We start from the raw sequence: 15,537 nt of genomic DNA, 5'->3' as shown, positions 1-15,537 counted from the left end.
TAGGACTCTTCACTGTCAGGATGGCCGAGTGTTCTAAGGCGCTGTGTTTAGGCTGCAGTCTCCTCTGGAGGCGTGGGTTCGAATCCCACTTCTGAAATGACTTTTGGAGATATAATCTTCTTCATCAGGATAACATCTGATGGAAGTTGCATCTGTTCGTCTTCACCTGGGACGTTATTCCGTCCTCGTCTAGTCAAGAGAGCCTGGGTTTCTCATATATTTCTGTTGTACAAAGTCTTGCTGATAAGTGCAATCCTTACCAAATGAGCTTAGGACCCATGTAAGAGCTCATCTAGAAGAGTCATGCTCTTGTATTCCCTGGCCAGACAGGCCATGCAAATTTGGAAGAATGCCAAGCACCTGGTAGACAGCTGTACTTCAGCACACTTACAGCAATGTCCTCAGGGCTGTGATCAGGGGCTGCTTAGATTTGCGTATTCCACCCTATGTTGTGACATTGAGCTCCCTTGTTGAATTTGCGTTAGTCAGCCAAGATGTGGCTGTTGACTCAATTTCAAAGCAGCTTTGGGCCGTTCAAGTGGCTGGTGAATAGCACTTTCTCTTTGTACGCTTTAAAGGTCTAAAGAGTTCTTCATAGGTACTGCTCTGTATGGATTGTTCAAAGATCTGTTGGAAATGCTTATAATGGGATAAATAAATTGAGGGCATGCCTTTTCGGTACCAAACTTGCATGGCTGTCTGGCTTGTGGAAGGTGCTGCAAATGCAAGTCAGGAAGGCCGAGTGGTCTAAGGCGCTGGGTTCAGGTCGCTGTCTCTTCTGGAGGCGTGGGTTCAAATCCCACTTCTGACTAACCTGTGTTTAATCTTCTTTTTTCTTGAGGGAGAAAATCAGATCATTTCCCTCACATGGGCTTATATGGTTGTCTTTTTGGAAAAGTGCAGTGAGTTTTTTTCTTGCTATAGACACTTATGGCCTAAGATGTGTATTTTTTTTGTTCACACTATCTTTCTCACTATGTAGATGGACAAGCAACATGTGGTCAGGATGGCCGAGTGGTCTAAAGAGCTGCGTTAAGGCCGCAGTCTCTCCTGGAGGCGTGGGTTCGAATCCCACTTCTGACAAAACTTTAAGTCCATTTGGTCTCTGCGTTCCTTCAGAATCTCAGCTAAAAATTGGCAGTGCATATAATATCTGAATAAGTACCAAACTTCAGTTTCAACTGCAAATGAATTTGCCCAATTCTGTCCTCAAGCTCGTATAATATTCTTCTAGCACTAGTGGTGTTTTATGTGTTTTTTGGGGGGTGCCTAAAAAATCCCTTTTTTTGAAGAAATGGCTTACATTCAGTCTTGTGATATTTTTGGTTTCCAATAAGTAGATTTTTAATCTTATGTAACCTCATTTTCTAATGATCCATTCAAGAGAGGTTTCCACTATGAAATGAAGAGCAAGGGGAAAGAGCACAAATGATAGAGCGAGTGAGTGAGATGGGGTGTTGAGGAAGGAGAGAATGAAACAAAGACAGAGTGAGTGAACGGCAGGTAGGCATAGAAGAGGAGACTAGAAGTGAAAGTGACTTGCTTTTCCCTGCTCTTGACCTCCCACCCATCTCAAACCAATCACAAACATACCTTCTATGCAACGTTGGTATGCAGAACTTCACTCCTCAGCCAGTGAGGGTGAGTCCCAAGCCAGGGGCTAGAGAGCAAAAGAATGGATGTGCTCAGACGTTCCTTGCTAGGGACAGTTGATCTGAAACAAGGCCTGCTCTCTTGTTTCCAGCAAGGATCTAGAAATTCTGCATGAATGTGCAAGGCACATTGACAGCATGAATTTGCATAAACTGCCCCACCTTCTGCCTTCCTACTTCCTGAGCAGTAGTTGTTTGTGTATAGAGAGAAAGGTCGCAGGCAAGGTAATTTTGTGAGTAGGATACAGAACCCTAAATAGCTGGTGAGAGGTATAAGTTATTCTAAAAACATAAAAACAGTACACCTGTGAAATTAAATGCTTTCATATGTGATCTTCTGTGTTTATTGTCCTGTGCAAAAAGTTGCACCTTGTGTTTGAAGGTTGAAATTATTTCAAGCTTGCATGGACGCAGAAATTTCTGAGTGACTTTTATACATTTCTTAGGACTCTTCACTGTCAGGATGGCCGAGTGGTCTAAGGCGCTGTGTTTAGGCCGCAGTCTCCTCTGGAGGCGTGGGTTCGAATCCCACTTCTGAAATGACTTTTGGAGATATAATCTTCTTCATCAGGATAACATCTGATGGAAGTTGCTTCTGTTCGTCTTCACCTGGGACGTTATTCTGTCCTCGTCTAGTCAAGAGAGCTTGGGTTTCTCATATATTTCTGTTGTACAAAGTCTTGCTGATAAAGTGCAATCCTTACCAAATGAGCTTATGACCCATGTAAGAGCTCATCTAGAAGAGTCATTCTCTTGTATTAACTGGCCAGACAGGCCATACAAATTTGGAAGAATGCCAAGCACCTGGTAGACAGCTGGACTCCAGCACACTTACAGCAATTTCCTCAGGGCAGTGATCAGGGGCTGCTTAGATTTGCGAATTCCACCCTATGTTGTGACATTGAGATCCCTTGTTGAATTTGCTTTAGTCAGCCAAGATGTGGCTATTGACTCAATTTCAAAGCAGCTTTGGGCCGTTCAAGTGGCTGGTGAATAGCACTTTCTCTTTGTACTCATTAAAGGTCTAAAGAGTTCTTCATAGGTACTGCTCTGTATGGATTGTTCAAAGATCTGTTGGAAATGCTTATAATGGGATAAATAAATTGAGGGCATGCCTTTTCGGTACCCCACTTGCATGGCTGTCTGGCTTGTGGAAGGTGCTGCAAATGCAAGTCAGGATGGCCGAGTGGTCTAAGGCGCTGCGTACAGGTTGCAGTCTCTTCTGGAGGCGTGGATTCAAATCCCACTTCTGACAAACCTGTGTTTAATCTTCTTTTTTCTTGAGGGAGAAAATCAGATCATTTCCCTCACATGGGCTTATATGGTTGTCTTTTTGGAAAAGCGCAGTGAGTTTTTTTCTTGCTATAGCCACTCATGGCCTAAGATGTGTGTTTTTTTTGTTCACACTATCTTTCTCACTATGTAGATGAGCAAGCAACATGTGGTCAGGATGGCCGAGTGGTCTAAGGTGCTGCGTTAAGGCCGCAGTCTCTCCTGGAGGCGTGAGTTCGAATCCCACTTCTGACAAAACTTTAAGTCCATTTTGTCTCTGCGTTCCTTCAGAATCTCAGCTAAAAATTGGCAGTGCATGTAATATCTGAATAAGTACCAAACTTCAGTTTCAACTGCAAATGAATTTGCCCAATTCTGTCTTCAAGCTCGTATAATATTCTTCTAGCACTAGTGGTGTTTTATGTGTTTTTTGGGGGGTGCCTAAAAATCCCTTTTATTGAAGAAATGGCTTACATTCAGTCTTGTGATATTTTTGGTTTCCAATAAGTAGATTTTTAATTTTATGTAACCTCATTTTCTAATGATCCATTCAAGAGATGTTTCCACTATGAAATGAAGAGCAAGGGGAAAGAGCACAAATGATAGAGCCAGTGAGTGAGATGGGGTGTTGAGGAAGGAGAGAATGAAACAAAGACAGAGTGAGTGAACGGCAGGTAGGCATAGAAGAGGAGACTAGAAGTGAAGGTGACTTGCTTTTCCCTGCTCTTGACCTCCCACCCATCTCAAACCAATCACAAACATACCTTCTATGCAACGTTGGTATGCAGAACTTCACTCCTCAGCCAGTGAGGGTGAGTCCCAAGCCAGGGGCTAGAGAGCAAAAGAATGGATGTGCTCAGACGTTCCTTGCTAGGGACAGTTGATCTGAAACAAGGCCTGCTCTCTTGTTTCCAGCAAGGATCTAGAAATTCTGCATGAATCTGCAAGGCACATTGACAGCATAAATTTGCATAAACTGCCCCACCTTCTGCCTTCCTACTTCCTGAGCAGTAGTTGTTTGTGTATAAAGAGAGAGGTCGCAGGCAAGATAATTTTGTGAGTAGGATACAGAACCCTAAATAGCTGGTGAGAGGTATAAGTTATTCTAAAAGCATAAAAACAGTACACCTGTGAAATGAAATGCTTTCATATGCGATCTTCTGTGTTTATTGTCCTGTGCAAAAAGTTGCACCTTGTGTTTGAAGGTTGAAATTATTTCAAGCTTGCATGGACGCAGAAATTTATGAGTGACTTTTATACATTTCTTAGGACTCTTCACTGTCAGGATGGCCGAGTGGTCTAAGGCGCTGTGTTTAGGCCGCAGTCTCCTCTGGAGGCGTGGGTTCGAATCCCACTTCTGAAATGACTTTTGGAGATATAATCTTCTTCATCAGGATAACATCTGATGGAAGTTGCTTCTGTTCGTCTTCACCTGGGACGTTATTCTGTCCTCGTCTAGTCAAGAGAGCTTGGGTTTCTCATATATTTCTGTTGTACAAAGTCTTGCTGATAAAGTGCAATCCTTACCAAATGAGCTTATGACCCATGTAAGAGCTCATCTAGAAGAGTCATTCTCTTGTATTAACTGGCCAGACAGGCCATACAAATTTGGAAGAATGCCAAGCACCTGGTAGACAGCTGGACTCCAGCACACTTACAGCAATTTCCTCAGGGCTGTGATCAGGGGCTGCTTAGATTTGCGTATTCCACCCAATGTTGTGACATTGAGCTCCCTTGTTGAATTTGCGTTAGTCAGCCAAGATGTGGCTGTTGACTCAATTTCAAAGCAGCTTTGGGCCGTTCAAGTGGCTGGTGAATAGCACTTTCTCTTTGTACGCTTTAAAGGTCTAAAGAGTTCTTCATAGGTACTGCTCTGTATGGATTGTTCAAAGATCTGTTGGAAATGCTTATAATGGGATAAATAAATTGAGGGCATGCCTTTTCGGTACCAAACTTGCATGGCTGTCTGGCTTGTGGAAGGTGCTGCAAATGCAAGTCAGGATGGTCGAGTGGTCTAAGGCGCTGCGTTCAGGTAGCTGTCTCTTCTGGAGGCGTGGGTTCAAATCCCACTTCTGACTAACCTGTGTTTAATCTTCTTTTTTCTTGAGGGAGAAAATCAGATCATTTCCCTCACATGGGCTTATATGGTTGTCTTTTTGGAAAAGTGCAGTGAGTTTTTTTCATGCTATAGCCACTTATGGCCTAAGATGTGTATTTTTTTTGTTCACACTATCTTTCTCACTATGTAGATGAACAAGCAACATGTGGTCAGGATGGCCGAGTGGTCTAAAGCGCTGCGTTAAGGCCGCAGTCTCTCCTGGAGGCGTGGGTTCGAATCCCACTTCTGACAAAACTTTAAGTCCATTTGGTCTCTGCGTTCCTTCAGAATCTCAGCTAAAAATTGGCAGTGCATATAATATCTGAATAAGTACCAAACTTCAGTTTCAACTGCAAATGAATTTGCCCAATTCTGTCCTCAAGCTCGTATAATATTCTTCTAGCACTAGTGGTGTTTTATGTGTTTTTTGGGGGGTGCCTAAAAATCCCTTTTTTTGAAGAAATGGCTTACATTCAGTCTTGTGATATTTTTGGTTTCCAATAAGTAGATTTTTAATCTTATGTAACCTCATTTTCTAATGATCCATTCAAGAGAGGTTTCCACTATGAAATGAAGAGCAAGGGGAAAGAGCACAAATGATAGAGCGAGTGAGTGAGATGGGGTGTTGAGGAAGGAGAGAATGAAACAAAGACAGAGTGAGTGAACGGCAGGTAGGCATAGAAGAGGAGACTAGAAGTGAAAGTGACTTGCTTTTCCCTGCTCTTGACCTCCCACCCATCTCAAACCAATCACAAACATACCTTCTATGCAACGTTGGTATGCAGAACTTCACTCCTCAGCCAGTGAGGGTGAGTCCCAAGCCAGGGGCTAGAGAGCAAAAGAATGGATGTGCTCAGACGTTCCTTGCTAGGGACAGTTGATCTGAAACAAGGCCTGCTCTCTTGTTTCCAGCAAGGATCTAGAAATTCTGCATGAGTGTGCAAGGCACATTGACAGCATAAATTTGCATAAACTGCCCCACCTTCTGCCTTCCTACTTCCTGAGCAGTAGTTGTTTGTGTATAGAGAGAAAGGTCGCAGGCAAGGTAATTTTGTGAGTAGGATACAGAACCCTAAATAGCTGGTGAGAGGTATAAGTTATTCTAAAAACATAAAAACAGTACACCTGTGAAATGAAATGCTTACATATGTGATCTTCTGTGTTTATTGTCCTGTGCAAAAAGTTGCACCTTGTGTTTGAAGGTTGAAATTATTTCAAGCTTGCATGGACGCAGAAATTTCTGAGTGACTTTTATACATTTCTTAAGACTCTTCACTGTCAGGATGGCCGAGTGGTCTAAGGCGCTGTGTTTAGGCCGCAGTCTCCTCTGGAGACGTGGGTTCGAATCCCACTTCTGAAATGACTTTTGGAGATATAATCTTCTTCATCAGGATAACATCTGATGGAAGTTGCTTCTGTTCGTCTTCACCTGGGACGTTATTCTGTCCTCGTCTAGTCAAGAGAGCTTGGGTTTCTCATATATTTCTGTTGTACAAAGTCTTGCTGATAAAGTGCAATCCTTACCAAATGAGCTTATGACCCATGTAAGAGCTCATCTAGAAGAGTCATTCTCTTGTATTCCCTGGCCAGACAGGCCATACAAATTTGGAAGAATGCCAAGCACCTGGTAGACAGCTGGACTCCAGCACACTTACAGCAATTTCCTCAGGGCAGTGATCAGGGGCTGCTTAGATTTGCGAATTCCACCCTATGTTGTGACATTGAGATCCCTTGTTGAATTTGCTTTAGTCAGCCAAGATGTGGCTATTGACTCAATTTCAAAGCAGCTTTGGGCCGTTCAAGTGGCTGGTGAATAGCACTTTCTCTTTGTACTCATTAAAGGTCTAAAGAGTTCTTCATAGGTACTGCTCTGTATGGATTGTTCAAAGATCTGTTGGAAATGCTTATAATGGGATAAATAAATTGAGGGCATGCCTTTTCGGTACCCCACTTGCATGGCTGTCTGGCTTGTGGAAAGTACTGCAAATGCAAGTCAGGATGGCCGAGTGGTCTAAGGCGCTGCGTTCAGGTCGCAGTCTCTTCTGGAGGCGTGGGTTCAAATCCCACTTCTGACAAACCTGTGTTTAATCTTCTTTTTTCTTGAGGGAGAAAATCAGATCATTTCCCTCACATGGGCTTATATGGTTGTCTTTTTGGAAAAGTGCAGTGAGTTTTTTTCTTGCTATAGCCACTCATGGCCTAATATGTGTGTTTTTTTTGTTCACACTATCTTTCTCACTATGTAGATGAACAAGCAACATGTGGTCAGGATGGCCGAGTGGTCTAAGGCGCTGTGTTAAGGCCGCAGTCTCTCCTGGAGGCGTGGGTTCGAATCCCACTTCTGACAAAACTTTAAGTCCATTTTGTCTCTGCGTTCCTTCAGAATCTCAGCTAAAAATTGGCAGTGCATATAATATCTGAATAAGTACCAAACTTCAGTTTCAACTGCAAATGAATTTGCCCAATTCTGTCTTCAAGCGCGTATAATATTCTTCTAGCACTAGTGGTGTTTTATGTGTTTTTTGGGGGGTGCCTAAAAAATCCCTTTTATTGAAGAAATGGCTTACATTCAGTCTTGTGATATTTTTGGTTTCCAATAAGTAGATTTTAAATTTTATGTAACCTCATTTTCTAATGATCCATTTAAGAGATGTTTCCACTATGAAATGAAGAGCAAGGGGTAAGAGCACAAATGATAGAGCCAGTGAGTGAGATGGGGTGTTGAGGAAGGAGAGAATGAAACAAAGACAGAGTGAGTGAACAGCAGGTAGGCATAGAAGAGGAGACTAGAAGTGAAGGTGACTTGCTTTTCCCTGCTGTTGACCTCCCACCCATCTCAAACCAATCACAAACATACCTTCTATGCAACGTTGGTATGCAGAACTTCACTCCTCAGCCAGTGAGGGTGAGTCCCAAGCCAGGGGCTAGAGAGCAAAAGAATGGATGTGCTCAGACGTTCCTTGCTAGGGACAGTTGATCTGAAACAAGGCCTGCTCTCTTGTTTCCAGCAAGGATCTAGGAATTCTGCATGAATCTGCAAGGCACATTGACAGCATAAATTTGCATAAACTGCCCCACCTTCTGCCTTCCTACTTCCTGAGCAGTAGTTGTTTGTGTATAAAGAGAGAGGTCGCAGGCAAGATAATTTTGTGAGTAGGATACAGAAACCTAAATAGCTGGTGAGAGGTATAAGTTATTCTAAAAGCATAAAAACAGTACACCTGTGAAATGAAATGCTTTCATATGTGATCTTCTGTGTTTATTGTCCTGTGCAAAAAGTTGCACCTTGTGTTTGAAGGTTGAAATTATTTCAAGCTTGCATGGACGCAGAAATTTATGAGTGACTTTTATACATTTCTTAGTACTCTTCACTGTCAGGATGGCCGAGTGTTCTAAGGCGCTGTGTTTAGGCTGCAGTCTCCTCTGGAGGCGTGGGTTCGAATCCCACTTCTGAAATGACTTTTGGAGATATAATCTTCTTCATCAGGATAACATCTGATGGAAGTTGCATCTGTTCGTCTTCACCTGGGACGTTATTCCGTCCTCGTCTAGTCAAGAGAGCCTGGGTTTCTCATATATTTCTGTTGTACAAAGTCTTGCTAAGTGCAATCCTTACCAAATGAGCTTAGGACCCATGTAAGAGCTCATCTAGAAGAGTCATGCTCTTGTATTCCCTGGCCAGACAGGCCATGCAAATTTGGAAGAATGCCAAGCACCTGGTAGACAGCTGTACTCCAGCACACTTACAGCAATGTCCTCAGGGCTGTGATCAGGGGCTGCTTAGATTTGCGTATTCCACCCTATGTTGTGACATTGAGCTCCCTTGGTGAATTTGCTTTAGTCAGCCAAGATGTGGCTGTTGACTCAATTTCAAAGCAGCTTTGGGCCGTTCAAGTGGCTGGTGAATAGCACTTTCTCTTTGTACTCATTAAAGGTCTAAAGAGTTCTTCATAGGTACTGCTCTGTATGGATTGTTCAAAGATCTGTTGGAAATGCTTATAATGGGATAAATAAATTGAGGGCATGCCTTTACGGTACCCCACTTGCATGGCTGTCTGGCTTGTGGAAGATACTGCAAATGCAAGTCAGGATGGCCGAGTGGTCTAAGGCGCTGCGTTCAGGTCGCAGTCTCTTCTGGAGGCGTGGGTTCAAATCCCACTTCTGACAAAACTTTAAGTCCATTTGTCTCTGTGTTCCTTCAGAATATCAGCTAAAAATTGGCAGTGCATATAATATCTGAATAAGTACCAAACTTCAGTTTCAACTGCAAATGAATTTGCCCAATTCTGTCTTCAAGCGCGTATAATATTCTTCTAGCACTAGTGGTGTTTTTTGTGTTTTTTGGGGGGGTGCCTAAAAAATCCCTTTTATTGAAGAAATGGCTTACATTCAGTCTTGTGATATTTTTGGTTTCCAATAAGTAGATTTTTAATTTTATGTAACCTCATTTTCTAATGATCCATTCAAGAGATGTTTCCACTATGAAATGAAGAGCAAGGGGAAAGAGCACAAATGATAGAGCCAGTGAGTGAGATGGGGTGTTGAGGAAGGAGAGAATGAAACAAAGACAGAGTGAGTGAACGGCAGGTAGGCATAGAAGAGGAGACTAGAAGTGAAGGTGACTTGCTTTTCCCTGCTCTTGACCTCCCACCCATCTCAAACCAATCACAAACATACCTTCTATGCAACGTTGGTATGCAGAACTTCACTCCTCAGCCAGTGAGGGTGAGTCCCAAGCCAGGGGCTAGAGAGCAAAAGAATAGATGTGCTCAGACGTTCCTTGCTAGGGACAGTTGATCTGAAACAAGGCCTGCTCTCTTGTTTCCAGCAAGGATCTAGAAATTCTGCATGAATCTGCAAGGCACATTGACAGCATAAATTGGCATAAACTGCCCCACCTTCTGCCTTCCTACTTCCTGAGCAGTAGTTGTTTGTGTATAAAGAGAGAGGTCGCAGGCAAGATAATTTTGTGAGTAGGATACAGAACCCTAAATAGCTGGTGAGAGGTATAAGTTATTCTAAAAGCATAAAAACAGTACACCTGTGAAATGAAATGCTTTCATATGTGATCTTCTGTGTTTATTGTCCTGTGCAAAAAGTTGCACCTTGTGTTTGAAGGTTGAAATTATTTCAAGCTTGCATGGACGCAGAAATTTCTGAGTGACTTTTATACATTTGTTAGGACTCTTCACTGTCAGAGTGTCCGAGTGGTCTAAGGCGCTGTGTTTAGGCTGCAGTCTCCTCTGGAGGCGTGGGTTCGAATCCCACTTCTGAAATGACTTTTGGAGATATAATCTTCTTCATCAGGATAACATCTGATGGAAGTTGCATCTGTTCGTCTTCACCTGGGAAGTTATTCCGTCCTCGTCTAGTCAAGAGAGCCTGGGTTTCTCATATATTTCTGTTGTACAAAGTCTTGCTAAGTGCAATCCTTACCAAATGAGCTTAGGACCCATGTAAGAGCTCATCTAGAAGAGTCATGCTCTTGTATTCCCTGGCCAGACAGGCCATGCAAATTTGGAAGAATGCCAAGCACCTGGTAGACAGCTGTACTCCAGCACACTTACAGCAATGTCCTCAGGGCTGTGATCAGGGGCTGCTTAGATTTGCGTATTCCACCCTATGTTGTGACATTGAGCTCCCTTGGTGAATTTGCTTTAGTCAGCCAAGATGTGGCTGTTGACTCAATTTCAAAGCAGCTTTGGGCCGTTCAAGTGGCTGGTGAATAGCACTTTCTCTTTGTACTCATTAAAGGTCTAAAGAGTTCTTCATAGGTACTGCTCTGTATGGATTGTTCAAAGATCTGTTGGAAATGCTTATAATGGGATAAATAAATTGAGGGCATGCCTTTACGGTACCCCACTTGCATGGCTGTCTGGCTTGTGGAAGATACTGCAAATGCAAGTCAGGATGGCCGAGTGGTCTAAGGCGCTGCGTTCAGGTCGCAGTCTCTTCTGGAGGCGTGGGTTCAAATCCCACTTCTGACAAAACTTTAAGTCCATTTTGTCTCTGCGTTCCTTCAGAATATCAGCTAAAAATTGGCAGTGCATATAATATCTGAATAAGTACCAAACTTCAGTTTCAACTGCAAATGAATTTGCCCAATTCTGTCTTCAAGCGCGTATAATATTCTTCTAGCACTAGTGGTGTTTTATGTGTTTTTTGGGGGGTGCCTAAAAAATCCCTTTTATTGAAGAAATGGCTTACATTCAGTCTTGTGATATTTTTGGTTTCCAATAAGTAGATTTTAAATTTTATGTAACCTCATTTTCTGATAATCCATTCAAGAGATGTTTCCACTATGAAATGAAGAGCAAGGGGTAAGAGCACAAATGATAGAGCCAGTGAGTGAGATGGGGTGTTGAGGAAGGAGAGAATGAAACAAAGACAGAGTGAGTGAACGGCAGGTAGGCATAGAAGAGGAGACTAGAAGTGAAGGTGACTTGCTTTTCCCTGCTGTTGACCTCCCACCCATCTCAAACCAATCACAAACATACCTTCTATGCAACGTTGGTATGCAGAACTTCACTCCTCAGCCAGTGAGGGTGAGTCCCAAGCCAGGGGCTAGAGAGCAAAAGAATGGATGTGCTCAGACGTTCCTTGCTAGGGACAGTTGATCTGAAACAAGGCCTGCTCTCTTGTTTCCAGCAAGGATCTAGAAATTCTGCATGAATGTGCAAGGCACATTGACAGCATAAATTTGCATAAACTGCCCCACCTTCTGCCTTCCTACTTCCTGAGCAGTAGTTGTTTGTGTATAGAGAGAAAGGTCGCAGGCAAGGTAATTTTGTGAGTAGGATACAGAACCCTAAATAGCTGGTGAGAGGTATAAGTTATTCTAAAAACATAAAAACAGTACACCTGTGAAATGAAATGCTTTCATATGTGATCTTCTGTGTTTATTGTCCTGTGCAAAAAGTTGCACCTTGTGTTTGAAGGTTGAAATTATTTCAAGCTTGCATGGACTCAGAAATTTCTGAGTAACTTTTATACATTTCTTTCGACTCTTCACTGTCAGGATGGCCGAGTGGTCTAAGGTGCTGTGTTTAGGCCGCAGTCTCCTCTGGAGGTGTGGGTTCGAATCCCACTTCTGAAATGACTTTTGGAGATATAATCTTCTTCATCAGGATAACATCTGATGGAAGTAGCTTCTGTTCGTCTTCACCTGGGACGTTATTCTGTCCTCGTCTAGTCAAGAGAGCTTGGGTTTCTCATATATTTCTGTTGTACAAAGTCTTGCTGATAAAGTGCAATCCTTACCAAATGAGCTTATGACCCATGTAAGAGCTCATCTAGAAGAGTCATTCTCTTGTATTCCCTGGCCAGACAGGCCATACAAATTTGGAAGAATGCCAAGCACCTGGTAGACAGCTGGACTCCAGCACACTTACAGCAATTTCCTCAGGGCAGTGATCAGGGGCTGCTTAGATTTGCGAATTCCACCCTATGTTGTGACATTGAGATCCCTTGTTGAATTTACTTTAGTCAGCCAAGATGTGGCTATTGACTCAATTTCAAAGCAGCTTTGGGCCGTTCAAGTGGCTGGTGAATAGCACTTTCTCTTTGTACTCATTAAAGGTCTAAAGAGTTCTTCATAGGTACTGCTCTGTATGAATTGTTCAAAGATCTGTTGGAAATGCTTATAATGGGATAAATAAATTGAGGGCATGCCTTTTCGGTACCCCACTTGCATGGCTGTCTGGCTTGTGGAAGGTGTTGCAAATGCAAGTCAGGATGGCCGAGTGGTCTAAGGCAGGGGTGCCCAAACCAGTCCTGGCGGGCCGTATCCATGCCAGATTTTTGGGATATCCCCATCTGGGGATCACGGTTCGATCCCCGGCACCGGCGGCAGATTAGCCCAGCACCAGGTGACTCTGGGAAATAGCTGGCGCCGCGGCTAGGGCGGCTGACTCCGGAATCTGGAGATTTTTTTATTTAAGGTTTTTGTAGAGCGCGTAGTAACCCTCGAGCATCCCAGAGATCAGGGTTCGATCCCCGGCACCGGCCGCAGATTAGCCCAGCACCACGTGACTCTGGGAAATAGCTGGCGCCGCGGCTAGGGAGGCTGACTCCGGAATCTAGAGATCACGGTTCGATCCCCGGCACCGGCGGCAGATTAGCCCAGCACCAGGTGACTCTGGGAAATAGCTGGCGCCGCGGCTAGGGCGGCTGACTCCCGAATCTGGAGATTTTTTTATTTAAGGTTTTTGTAGAGCGCGTAGTAACCCTCGAGCATCCCAGAGATCAGGGTTCGATCCCCGGCACCGGCCGCAGATTAGCCCAGCACCATGTGACTCTGGGCAATAGCTTGCTTAATCTTCCCAACGGCCCCTAGCGCCTAGAGACCCTTACGGGTGATTGTGCGCCTTACAAATGTGGATTATTATTATTATTATTATTTGGGCCGATTCCGATCCGGTTCGTAAAAGCACATCTGCCCGAATCTGTCGGACAACCACGTACGCCCGGGAGAGGACTGCCCGGGACCCGTGGAGCCCGTCCTGGTCACTCTGACCTGCCATCGGCCCCGGAGAAGGGAGCGCCGGAAGCCCGGGGGGGAGGACTGCCCGGGACCCGTGGAGCCCGTCCTGGGCACTCTGACCTGCCGTCTGCCCGGGGAAGGGAGCCCCGTACGCCCGGGGGGAGGACTGCCCGGGACCCATGGAGCCCGTCCTGGGCACTCTGACCTGCCGACGGCCCAGGGAAGGGAGCCCCGGACGCCCGGGGGAGGACTGCCCGGGACCCGTGGAACTCCTCCTGGGCACTCTGACATGCCGCTGACCCGGGGAAGGGAACCCCGGACGCCCGGGAGCCGTGGAGCCCGTCCTGGGCACTCTGACAAGCCGTCGGACCGGGGAAGGGAGCCCCGGACGCCCGGGACCCGTGGAGCCTGTCCTGGGAACTCCAGCATGCCGTTGGCCCAGGGAAGGGAGTCCCAGATACCCGGGACCCGTGGAGCCCGTCATGGGCACTCTGACAAGCCGGTGTCCCGGGGAAGGGAGCCCCGGACGCCGGGGACTCGTGGAGCCCATCCTGGGCACTCTGGCATGCCGTTGGCACAGGGAAGGGAGCCCCAGATGCCCGGGACCCGTGGAGCCCGTCCTGGGCACTCTGACAAGCCGTTGTCCCGGGGAAGGGAGCCCCGGACGCCGGGGACTCGTGGAGCCCGTCCTGGGCACTCTGGCATGCCGTTGGCCCGGGGAAGGGAGCCCAAGATGCCCGGGACCCGTGGAGCCCGTCCTGGGCACTCTGACAAGCCGTTGTCCCAGGGAAGGGAGCCCCGGACGCCCGGGACTCGTGGAGCCCGTCCTGGGCATTCTGGCATGCCGTTGGCCCGGGGAAGGGAGCCCCGGACGTCCGGGGCCTGTGGAGCCCATCCTGGGCACTCTGACAAGCCGTTGGCCCGGGGAAGGGAGAGCCGGACACCCAGCGGAGGAATGCCCGGGACCCATGGAGCCCGTCCTGGGCAATCTGACCTGCCGTCGGCCCGGAGAAGGGAGCGACGGACGCCCGGGGGGAGGAATGCCCGGGACGCATGGAGCCCATCCTGGGCACTTTGACATGCCATCGGCCTTGAGACCCGGGGGACGACTGCCCGGGAAGCATGGAGCCCGACCTGGGCACTCGCTCATGCCGTTGGCCTGGAGACCCGGGGGACGACTGCCCGGGGCGCATGGAGCCCGACCTGGGCACTCGCTCATGCCGTTGGCCTGGAGACCCGGGGGACGACTGCCCGGGACGCATGGAGCCCGTCCTGGGCACTTTGACATGCCGTTGGCCTGGAGGAGGGAAGCCCCGGGTGTTGTTACCCAGGCATAGCCCATCTGGTCCCCCTGGCAGAGAACCACCAGCCTTGCAGGGGTGTCCGGGCATACCCTTACCCCTAGTAATCCGGAGGAAAATTACCCCCCTTTCTTGTAATCTGTGCACACGAGTTGACAGAGGGGACCCAAGGCGTAAAAGTACCCGACCTCCTGGAGCCCTCGCTGGGATCGGGGAGGCAAATGGCACCTCATAGGGACTTCCAGGGAGGTTTGGCCATCTGGTCGCCCTTTTGGATAGCATTGCGTGCGACCAGATGGCCGAGGGGAAAGGTGCAACCAGGTGGCCGGGAACGAAAGGACTCCCTGCTTCCCACCCCGAGCCTTCGTGGTAGGGCTGCTGCCTGCCCACGCCGGGCAGGGCTCGGGGACCCCGGCTGGGCCTCAGGCACGGTGAGGACCACCGGAGCTCCCAGGCCCGGACGCCCGGGACGACGACTGCCCGGGACGCATGGAGCCCGTCCTGGGCACTTTGACATGCCGTCGGCCTGGAGACCCGGGGGACGACTGCCTGGGACGCATGGAGCCCGTCCTGGACATTTTGACATGCCGTCGGCCTGGAGACCCGGGGGACGACTGCCCGGGACGCATGGAGCCCGTCCTGGGCACTTTGACATGCCGTCGGCCTGGAGACCCGGGGGGACGACTGCCCGGGACGCATGGAGCCCGTCCTGGACATTTTGACATGCCGTCG

The 15,537-nt window shown here is 47.1% G+C and overlaps 10 non-coding genes across 10 annotated transcripts; all 10 read left to right on the top strand.

Annotated features, from left to right (window-relative positions):
• The first annotated feature begins 2,109 nt into the window (after nt 1-2,109).
• Nucleotides 2,110-2,192, top strand: TRNAL-UAG (transfer RNA leucine (anticodon UAG)). Its single transcript has one exon. It is a non-coding gene; the product is annotated as a tRNA-Leu (tRNA).
• Nucleotides 2,193-3,096: 904 nt separating this feature from the next.
• On the top strand, nt 3,097-3,179 carry TRNAL-AAG (transfer RNA leucine (anticodon AAG)). The gene has a single exon. It is a non-coding gene; the product is annotated as a tRNA-Leu (tRNA).
• A 1,025-nt stretch (nt 3,180-4,204) lies between these two features.
• On the top strand, nt 4,205-4,287 carry TRNAL-UAG (transfer RNA leucine (anticodon UAG)). Its single transcript has one exon. It is a non-coding gene; the product is annotated as a tRNA-Leu (tRNA).
• Nucleotides 4,288-5,191: 904 nt separating this feature from the next.
• On the top strand, nt 5,192-5,274 carry TRNAL-AAG (transfer RNA leucine (anticodon AAG)). The gene has a single exon. It is a non-coding gene; the product is annotated as a tRNA-Leu (tRNA).
• Nucleotides 5,275-6,299: 1,025 nt separating this feature from the next.
• TRNAL-UAG (transfer RNA leucine (anticodon UAG)) lies at nt 6,300-6,382 on the top strand. Its single transcript has one exon. It is a non-coding gene; the product is annotated as a tRNA-Leu (tRNA).
• Nucleotides 6,383-7,014: 632 nt separating this feature from the next.
• Nucleotides 7,015-7,097, top strand: TRNAL-CAG (transfer RNA leucine (anticodon CAG)). Its single transcript has one exon. It is a non-coding gene; the product is annotated as a tRNA-Leu (tRNA).
• Nucleotides 7,098-7,286: 189 nt separating this feature from the next.
• On the top strand, nt 7,287-7,369 carry TRNAL-AAG (transfer RNA leucine (anticodon AAG)). The gene has a single exon. It is a non-coding gene; the product is annotated as a tRNA-Leu (tRNA).
• Nucleotides 7,370-9,106: 1,737 nt separating this feature from the next.
• Nucleotides 9,107-9,189, top strand: TRNAL-CAG (transfer RNA leucine (anticodon CAG)). Its single transcript has one exon. It is a non-coding gene; the product is annotated as a tRNA-Leu (tRNA).
• A 1,737-nt stretch (nt 9,190-10,926) lies between these two features.
• Nucleotides 10,927-11,009, top strand: TRNAL-CAG (transfer RNA leucine (anticodon CAG)). The gene has a single exon. It is a non-coding gene; the product is annotated as a tRNA-Leu (tRNA).
• Nucleotides 11,010-12,035: 1,026 nt separating this feature from the next.
• Nucleotides 12,036-12,118, top strand: TRNAL-UAG (transfer RNA leucine (anticodon UAG)). Its single transcript has one exon. It is a non-coding gene; the product is annotated as a tRNA-Leu (tRNA).
• The last annotated feature ends 3,419 nt before the right edge of the window (nt 12,119-15,537 follow it).

This window comes from Lissotriton helveticus, chromosome 8 (genome assembly GCF_964261635.1).
Source record: "Lissotriton helveticus chromosome 8, aLisHel1.1, whole genome shotgun sequence".
Lineage (NCBI taxonomy): Eukaryota > Metazoa > Chordata > Amphibia > Caudata > Salamandridae > Lissotriton > Lissotriton helveticus.
Note: the sequence above shows the minus strand (reverse complement) of the source record. Positions and strands in the feature narration are given on the sequence as shown.